The sequence below is a fragment of the Eptesicus fuscus genome, chromosome 4 (assembly GCF_027574615.1).
Source record: "Eptesicus fuscus isolate TK198812 chromosome 4, DD_ASM_mEF_20220401, whole genome shotgun sequence".
NCBI classification, from domain to species: Eukaryota; Metazoa; Chordata; class Mammalia; order Chiroptera; family Vespertilionidae; genus Eptesicus; species Eptesicus fuscus.
This window is the reverse complement of record NC_072476.1, coordinates 3450244-3458397: the sequence shown is the minus strand read 5'-3', so window position 1 is coordinate 3458397 and position 8154 is coordinate 3450244. Positions and strand designations below refer to the sequence as shown.

The window sequence follows — 8154 nt, the reverse complement described above, 5'->3', positions numbered from 1 at the left end:
TAAAGCAAATTGCTGCCAAAGTGCCCCGAAGCCACTGGTACGTGCTGGGAGGGCAAACAGGAGGCCTTATTGGGCTCAGTCCAGGGAAAGAGAAAGCCTTTCTAGTTAGTGGGCCCGCAGCCCACGATGGGCCAGGCAGTCTTACAGAAGTCAGCAATTATGTGGCCTTATAAATGGGTTCAATCACGTGAGCGACAATAATCATCTCAACGACAGTAGAATAGCTGCAGCAGCCACTTACACTCCTGAGGCACTCGCAGCGCCAGCTGTAGCTCTAAACATTTAAAAAAATGGAAAAAGTATTGATTTTAGAGAGAGGGGGAGGGAGAGAAAGAGGGAGGGAGAGAGAGAAACATCAGTTTGTTGTTCCACTGATTTATGCATTCATTGGTTCTTCTTGTCTGTGCTAAGCCATGCTGGGATCAACAGAGGTGACGATTCATCAGTGGCGACAGCCTGACTCCTCCACTGTGCAGTCATCTCTTCTCTTAGAACCAGAGTTCGCTCCGGCCTGGTGATTTGGCACATGTGAGTACCCAGTCTTCCTTGAACCTTTCACCCAGTGGTTTCAGCATCCATTGATGATCATTGCCTGAGTCGGCCATTTCATTCAAGGTTGCAAAACTCTAATGTTATCCTGCCTTCAACATTTATGAGCTGGCATTCTTCTATACAGAAGAATTTCTTTCCCCCATTGACTAGGTCAGAATAAATTATTTCCTTTTAGTTACTACATTTTTAGAGTAAAGATTTGATGGAATAGCTTCTTCCAAAGGTGACAAATTAGTTCTTTATGAGAATTATTATGAACTCATTAATTTTAAAGTAGAGTTATAGAGTTTCATTCATTATTTAAAAAAATATTTTTATTCATTTCAGAGAAGAAGGGTGAGGGAGAGAGAGATAGAAACATCAATGATAAAAATCATAGATCTGCTACCTCCTGCATGCCCCACACTGGGGATCGAGCCCGCAACCTGGGCATGTGCCCTGACTGGGAATCGAACTGTGACCTCCTGGTTCATAGGTCAATGCTCAACCACTGAGCCATGCTGGCTGGGCTGCATCCATTATTTTTAAAATAAACTTTTATTTAGGAATAATTTTAGATTTATAGAAAAGTTGCAAGACAGTACAGAGTTCCCATATGCCCTTATCCGGTTACCCTATTGACAGCATCTTACATTACCACGACCCCTTTGACAAATGAGAAAACAACATTGGTACACTACTATTAACTAAACTCCAGAATTTATTTAGATTTTACTAGTTTTCCACTGATGTCCCTTTTCTGTTCCTAGATCCATCCCTCACTCATCCATTCTTTCATTTTGATGCTTAAAAAGGACTCAGGTTAACTAAAGGGGCCAGGAAGAGAAACCAGTGACGGAGGTTAAGCGAGGGGAGCCGGAAGGCTGCCTCTGTGTTCCCTTGACATGACCATGACCCCAAGCAGTCCCTAATGAGCTTCTTTCTGATCCAACACGACGTCTCAAAGGCATCTGGATTTGACTTCTTTGCCAACATGTAAGAAGCAGTAGATTTAACTCGAAAGTCAGGATTGTCAGTTTTTCCTGAAAAGTCAGCAAGCCCGGCAGCACCGGACCCGCCTTTCTGTCTGGCGGAGTTGGCTGCAGCTGAGCATGGCTGTCCCATTTAGGCAGGTGTGCACGCTCCAGTTTGGGCCTCACATAACCGGTTAGCGCCATGCCTGTACCTTAAGCTGCCTGGGTTTTGCAGGCCCTGCGGTTGGTCCCTCTGGGTTAGAAACAGGCTTTGGTGTTTGCCGGCCCTTCTCCCTCCCTCCTTCCCTTCCTATTTATGAAGTACCTTCTTGGTGCCAAGCACTCTGGGGGTAGGTGCTGGCTCCTGGCTGGGAGCCCCCTGCTGTGTTTCTAGCTCCTCCTGATGCCCTGGGAGCCCCCCCCTCCTCCCTGGGTCCCAGCAGTGACAGCGGCTTCCACTGTGGCTAAGCCCAGGCGGCTTCGTCATGCCTACCTGACTTCTCAGCTGTCGGCTCATTGGTGCACTCAGTTGCTTGTAGGAGTCCCCTCTGTTGGAAAGACCTGGCACAGTTTCTGTTTTTCTGATGCGACAGCCCTGCCCCTGACCTGGTGGAGCGCACACTGCATTTGTTTGCTTCGTGACTCTTGGCAAATTACTTACTCCTCCTCAGCCTCGGCCTGAGAAAACAGGAGAATAATGGCGCTCGTCTCGTGTGGTGGTTGTGAGGATTAAAGTGCAGTGACAAATATACAAGGTGCTTAGCTCGGTCCCTGGGACCTAATCAACGTTCAAAAATGCTACCTGTTCGTATTCAGGCTCCAGGGTACACACTGTACCTGACGCCACCAGGGGACAGCTAGGGACTCTTTCTCTGTCGTTTCATGGACACACAGATAGTGTTTACTGAGCACCTACTATTACCGAGTCTTAACTTACTAATCTTGACAAACATCTTTAAGGTGCAGATAATATTCTCCCCATATTCCGGGTGAGGAAATCAACGCACACAGAGGCTGTGTAACCTGCTCGAGTTTTCACAACTCTCACAGAAGCAGGGCAGGATCTGCACCTGCGCGAGCTGCCTGCAGCCCAAGCCCTTTAACCTGTACGTAAACTTCCTCAGTGCGCTGGGTTCCATTGTCACGGCGTGTCAGAAAGGGTCTCGCCCTAAGTAGCTCACAGCCTAGCTGGAGAGACAGGCTCCTGAATTTACTAAGCACAATGCAATGCCATACAGGTTAATCATTCTTTTGGGTGCTAGTTCAGTCATTCATTCATTCAGCAAGCTCCGGGCGCCAATTATGTGCCAATCGCTGCTAAGGGCTAGTGAGGAGACGCAGAGCGGTTTGGGGGACCCAGACCTGCCCGCCTTCTCTAGCTACTGAGTGCCGAGTGGTGTAAGGGGAAGCTTCTGACATTCTGTTCTATTCCTCCCAACATAGGGCTGTACGGTCAGACACACCTGAGTTTGCCTCCTGCTTCTTCATTTGTTTACTTGCTGTGTGGCCTCAGGCAAATCACTAACCTCTCTGTGCTTGTTTATACATGTAAAACCGGGCTAATAATAATACCTACCTCACAGGCTTGATGTTAGAGCAGAATGAGATGACGAATGCAAAAGCTTTGAGCAGAGAGAGTGCTGGGCACGCAAGAAAGGCTTAATTATTAGTTGTCACCAACAATTCCTCTACACACTTCATTCCTTTGACACAGTTTGCTGGTCTCACAAACCTGATGTGTTCCTCTGGCTCTCCAGCAGACAAGTCTCAGCAGGACGGAGACGGTGCTAGTAGGCACAACAGGTCTGCCCTGGCGCGCTGCAGGGCCCGAGCCTGCCGCCTGCCCCACCCTCCTGACCGCCCGGCCCGCCTGGCTCCGGACCAGCCCTGCCTGGCTGCCTTGAAAGAGCTGCAACGCGCTTCTGATGAGAAAGGTGTGGATTTCACCCCACAAACTTGGATGTGGACACATAAAATTGTTTACGTTTCTGTAACAATGTAATTTCTACCTCTGACCTCTTCTTCCAGAAAACAGAAAGTCAGCACCAGCCACGCCTGAATCTGAAAGTGGACCACCTGCTGAAGGCCCCAGGTCTCCCAGCATCTCCCCGAAGCCAGGCGCCCGCCGTCTGTGTGCGGGCGGTCTCGCTTGGGTGTCACCGGCATCTCCAGCGCAGAGGCTGCTTCCTCCCAGCCCGCGCCTCCGGGAGCCGCTCCCCCAGCAGATGCAGGCAGCCCCTCCTTCTGGTTTGCAGACCAAAGGCATTGGAGTCATTTGGAACACAAACCTTTTTTACGGAGGTGAAAATCACAGAAATGAACCATTTTAAAGCGAACAATTCAGTGGCGTTTAGTGCCTTCCCAGTGTCATGCAACCACCACCTCTATCTGATTTCAGAACGTTCATCTCCCCAAAAGGAAGCACTGCGCCCACTGAGCAGCCACTCTGCTCCCCCTCCCCCGCCCCCAAGCCCTGGTGACATGAGTCCGCTTTCTGTTCCTGTGGCTTCACCTGTCCGGAGTAGCTCAGATAGAGGGAACCCTGCAACATGTGGTCTTGGGCCTGGCCTCTCTCACTCAGCAAGGTGCTTTCCAGGTTCGTGCAGGCTGCGGCAGGGATCAGTTCTTCACCCTTTTTATCGCCAAATACTACTGCAGCGACATTCGAGGTGCCTCCTCTTACACCCCACAGCCAGCCAGCCCGCTCCTCCAGCTGCTGTCCCTCAAAGTATTTCCAGAATGCTTCACTTCGCACCATCTGCACTGCCGCCACCTGCGGCCCCTCTGCCATCGCCGCGCCCTGGGTTCTTGCCTTTCTTTACTTCTGTCCTTCAGACCCCCAGTCCCCTTCTCTGCTCCAATCTCTGCTCCACAGATGTCACGCCTAAGTTACATCCTGTCCCTTCTCTGATCAAAATTCTCCAGTGCCACGTCCCCATCGCAGTCACAGTCAAAGATGAAGTCCTCAAAGTGCCCCAGAAGGTTCTGTATCTCCTGTCGCTCCCCACGCCTCACCTCTGCCGCCACCCCCTGCTCCGTGCTTTCTGGCCGCTTGGCGGGCACCTTTGCTCTCAGCACACAGGGCCGTCTCTCTCCGACCTCAGGGCCTCTGTGCGAGTGCTATTTCTGAAACATCGATCGGTGGGTTTCAGCCCTTAATTTTCTTCGGCTCTGTGCAAGTTTTATTCTGTGGCTCATCATGCTCCCATGAAATTGTTTCTGTCCTTTCCCATGATGCCTCAGCATATTTTCTTTCTCCTGTGTACCTGGCAGTTTCCTATCAGATGCTGGCATGAGCCCCACTTCCTCTGCACCCTTTCATGTGGGCATGTCGCAGGGTTTTATCCCAAGCCCTCTTCGCTTCTCTCCTTCCTCCTCTCCTCGGAATGGGCTCATCCACTCTCATGACTACATCCTCAGCCTAAATTCTTTCCTTAATCTTTAGATGCACGCCGTCTCTCTCTAAATGGCCCATGAGCACCACACACTCAGCAAGCCCTCAGTGAAATGAATCCCAGTAAAACAGCAGGTTTGTCCTTCTTGGCAAATGAAATCCCCAGCCACTCAGCTGTCCAATGTGAAAACCCAGCCCTGGTCCTGGATTCAGCTCTTGCTTGCCTGCACGTCTGACCGACCGCGATCTATGCAGCCCACATGCCGGTGTCTGGAGCTGCCCACTTCTCTCTGCAGCCGCCCCTGTGCTTCAGGTTGTCATCCTTTAGCAGACCTCTGGTCCCCTTCCTATCTATTCTGCACACCGAAGCCAGAGAAGAATTTTCTAGAATACAAACTTGATCCTCAATTGATAAACCTTCCATGGCTCTGGTTACCCTTGGGATCAATTCCTCAACCCTTCAGACACGCAGAATTCCTTTCTCCTCTTCAACATACGATTTCCAGTGTCCTGTGTTCTTGCTTACATTATGCTGCTCTGCAGCCCGCCCCTTCCCACTCTCCCCTGCCGCCCTTCATCAGGTAGCTCTTAGGTATCCCTCCAGGAAGCTCCCCCCACTTCCCAAGTCTGGTGCAGCACAGACTGCTATGTATTCACCGAACTCTGGCTCTTTTTCTTTTTGGGTTCAGAGCTGGACTACATTTCCCAGGCTCCTGTGCAGATGGTGGGGCCATGTGACTGAGTTCTAGCCAATGGAGAGTGGGCAGGATGATGAACCTCTATTCAAGGCCTAACCAGTGAAAACCTCCCTTGTCATCCTCCATAGTCTCTCTTTTCTTCCTCTGCCAGGATGCAGGCCCCCTGGAGAGCTCTGACTCCCTAGGAGGGGGCACTGGAGCCACTGGGAGGAGCCTATGACTGTGCAGCAGAGCCCCTGCCCCTTCCCCAGCCAGCGTCTGTAACGTGAGAAATACTTTATTGTATAAATCGCTGAGACTTGGCGTTTTGTTGTAGCAGCGAACCTACCCTGATGAATGAATTGCCTCTCCCACTCCCATCCTCCCAAAGAATTCTTTTCCTCCCACCGCAGCACTTGCGATACACTAGTCCAGTGGTCGGCAAACTCATTAGTCAACAGAGCCAAATATCAACAGTACAACGATTGAAATTTCTTTTGAGAGCCAAATTTTTTAAACTTAAACTATATAGGTAGGTACATTGTTATTAACTTAATTAGGGTACTCCGAAGCTGGCCTTTGCTAAAAAACTCAAGGGGCCAAAGAGCCGCATGTGGCTCGTGAGCCGCAGTTTGCCGACCACGGCACTAGTCAATAGCACTGGACGTCTCTTCACCAGGCACGCGGCTGTGCGAGGACAGGTGGGCACGTCTGTCTCATCCTAGGTGTAAACCAGCATCAGCTTAGCACCTGGCTGTCGCAGCCACTAAATAAGTATTTGTGCAATTGTGTTGTGGCTGTTAATGTTCTGTTCCCGTGTCCTCTCCTAACCAGGACCTGCCTTTGAGCCAGTCCAATAGCTGGGCTCCCCGATGCCACAGCTCCGAGGCAGCCCCGCCTCCTGGGGGACGCGGCGATCACCAGGATGTGTGGTTAGCAAAACAAGTCAGGAAACAGGGTATACAGTGTGCAGCCATTTGTGAAAAATTGAAAAGATAAAGGCGTTTGCATAAAACACCTTAAACTGGAAACAATGTTAGTGTCGGGAGAGCAGAGTCCTGGGAGCTGTGGGGAGGGGTGTCCTTCACTCCTTGGTGCTGCGTAGGAGGAATAAAGGCTGCCTGCACAGACAGCCACATCCTGGTCCCGGGCCTGTGAGCGGGGCCTTGCCTGGCAAAAGAGAGTTTGAAGCTGAGACTCAGTTAACGACCTGGAGAAGAGGAGGTTCTCCTGGATTATCTGGGGGGCCCCAGTGCAATCACAAGAGTCCCTTCTCCTAAGAGGAGGCAGGAGGATGAGAGCTAGAGAAGTGGAGGTGATGCTGGGAAGCAGGGCGGGAGGTGGGGGGGTGGGAGGGAGAAGGGAGTGGTGGAGAGAGAGGTTGATTTAAAGATGGCGCACGGCTGGCCTTGTGCTTTTGGTCGGTGCTTGTCCAGAATCCAGGTTCCTCAGCTCCGGGCCCGGCTATGTGAGGCGAAAGGGGAAGCGAAGGGCCTCACTGCCAGTGCCCTGGGCCTACGTCCCCGCCTGCCTGCCTTCCTCTCTCCGCCTGGCCGCCTCTGACACTGGAGTTACATATAGAGCTCAGGGCTGTGACCTGCACTCAGTGGGAGGAATAGAGAAAAGGGCTCTGTGTCTTTCTGGAATCGCTGGTACCTTTTAAGGCTTACCGGGTGAGGAAGGCAGCCAGAGGTAAGCATCACTGTGAAAAACTGGTGCGGGGTTGGAGGAGGCTGATGTCAAAACGGCAGGTGCGATGTAATTTGTAAAACACAAATACGTACCAGTATGCCTTTAACGCGTCTGGGAGGGAAAACGGCAAGACGGTACCAGCGGGTGGCACTGTGATTGGAGGGTTGCAGGGGTGAAAGGCCTCCATTGCTAGTGGGATGGGGTCCCTGCGAAAGCTTGAGGAAAGGCACTTTCTAAGACTTGCTCGGAGAACGGGTGGTTTCTATTGGTGTGAAATTATACCCCTCGGTGGGCCAAGTCCCATTTCCCTTCATCCGGGCCTGGAAAAGGTGCCGCGGGGCCTGAGCAGAGCTGCAAGTGGAGCCAGCGCCGCGTTTCCGGTCCACGGCGGCGGGGGCTGACGCGGCCCTGAGTCACTGAGTGGAGTCCGCATGGCTGTGGGCCCTGTGGGCGAACGCAGGGAGTGTGCCCCCTGCAATAAAAGAGCCGGGAGCGCAAGAGGACCCAGAGCCGAGAGAGGGAACGCCCTTTGTTCAGGAGTTTAAGTGTAAATCTTCCCGCACCGGCAGCGGCCACGCCTGCACACTGCTCCGGTCGAGGACCTGTCCTCAGGTCTGACTGACAGGCAAGCACCGTCCCACGTCACCCAGACCTTACCGGGCACGCACGTAAACTGCAGCTTTCCTGGGCTCCTTTCCAGTTATTAATCAATAACCAGATTATTCTGATGATATCAGTCTGATTATAAGCAATTTTTAATTAAAATGTCTTATTTGGAAATAGTTTAAGGGTCACAAGACACTGCAAAAGGAGCAGAGAGGTCCCATGACAATACTGTTACCAGCCCGTGTTTTCCTGGGGCCACCTGCCTGCGCACTGGCACAGG

The 8154-nt window shown here is 51.7% G+C and overlaps 1 long non-coding RNA gene across 1 annotated transcript; it reads left to right on the top strand.

Annotated features, from left to right (window-relative positions):
* Positions 1-415: 415 nt before the first annotated feature.
* LOC129148679 (uncharacterized) lies at positions 416-3754 on the top strand. The gene is made up of 3 exons (XR_008555648.1): positions 416-528; positions 3263-3439; positions 3534-3754. It is a non-coding gene; the product is annotated as an uncharacterized LOC129148679 (long non-coding RNA).
* The last annotated feature ends 4400 nt before the right edge of the window (positions 3755-8154 follow it).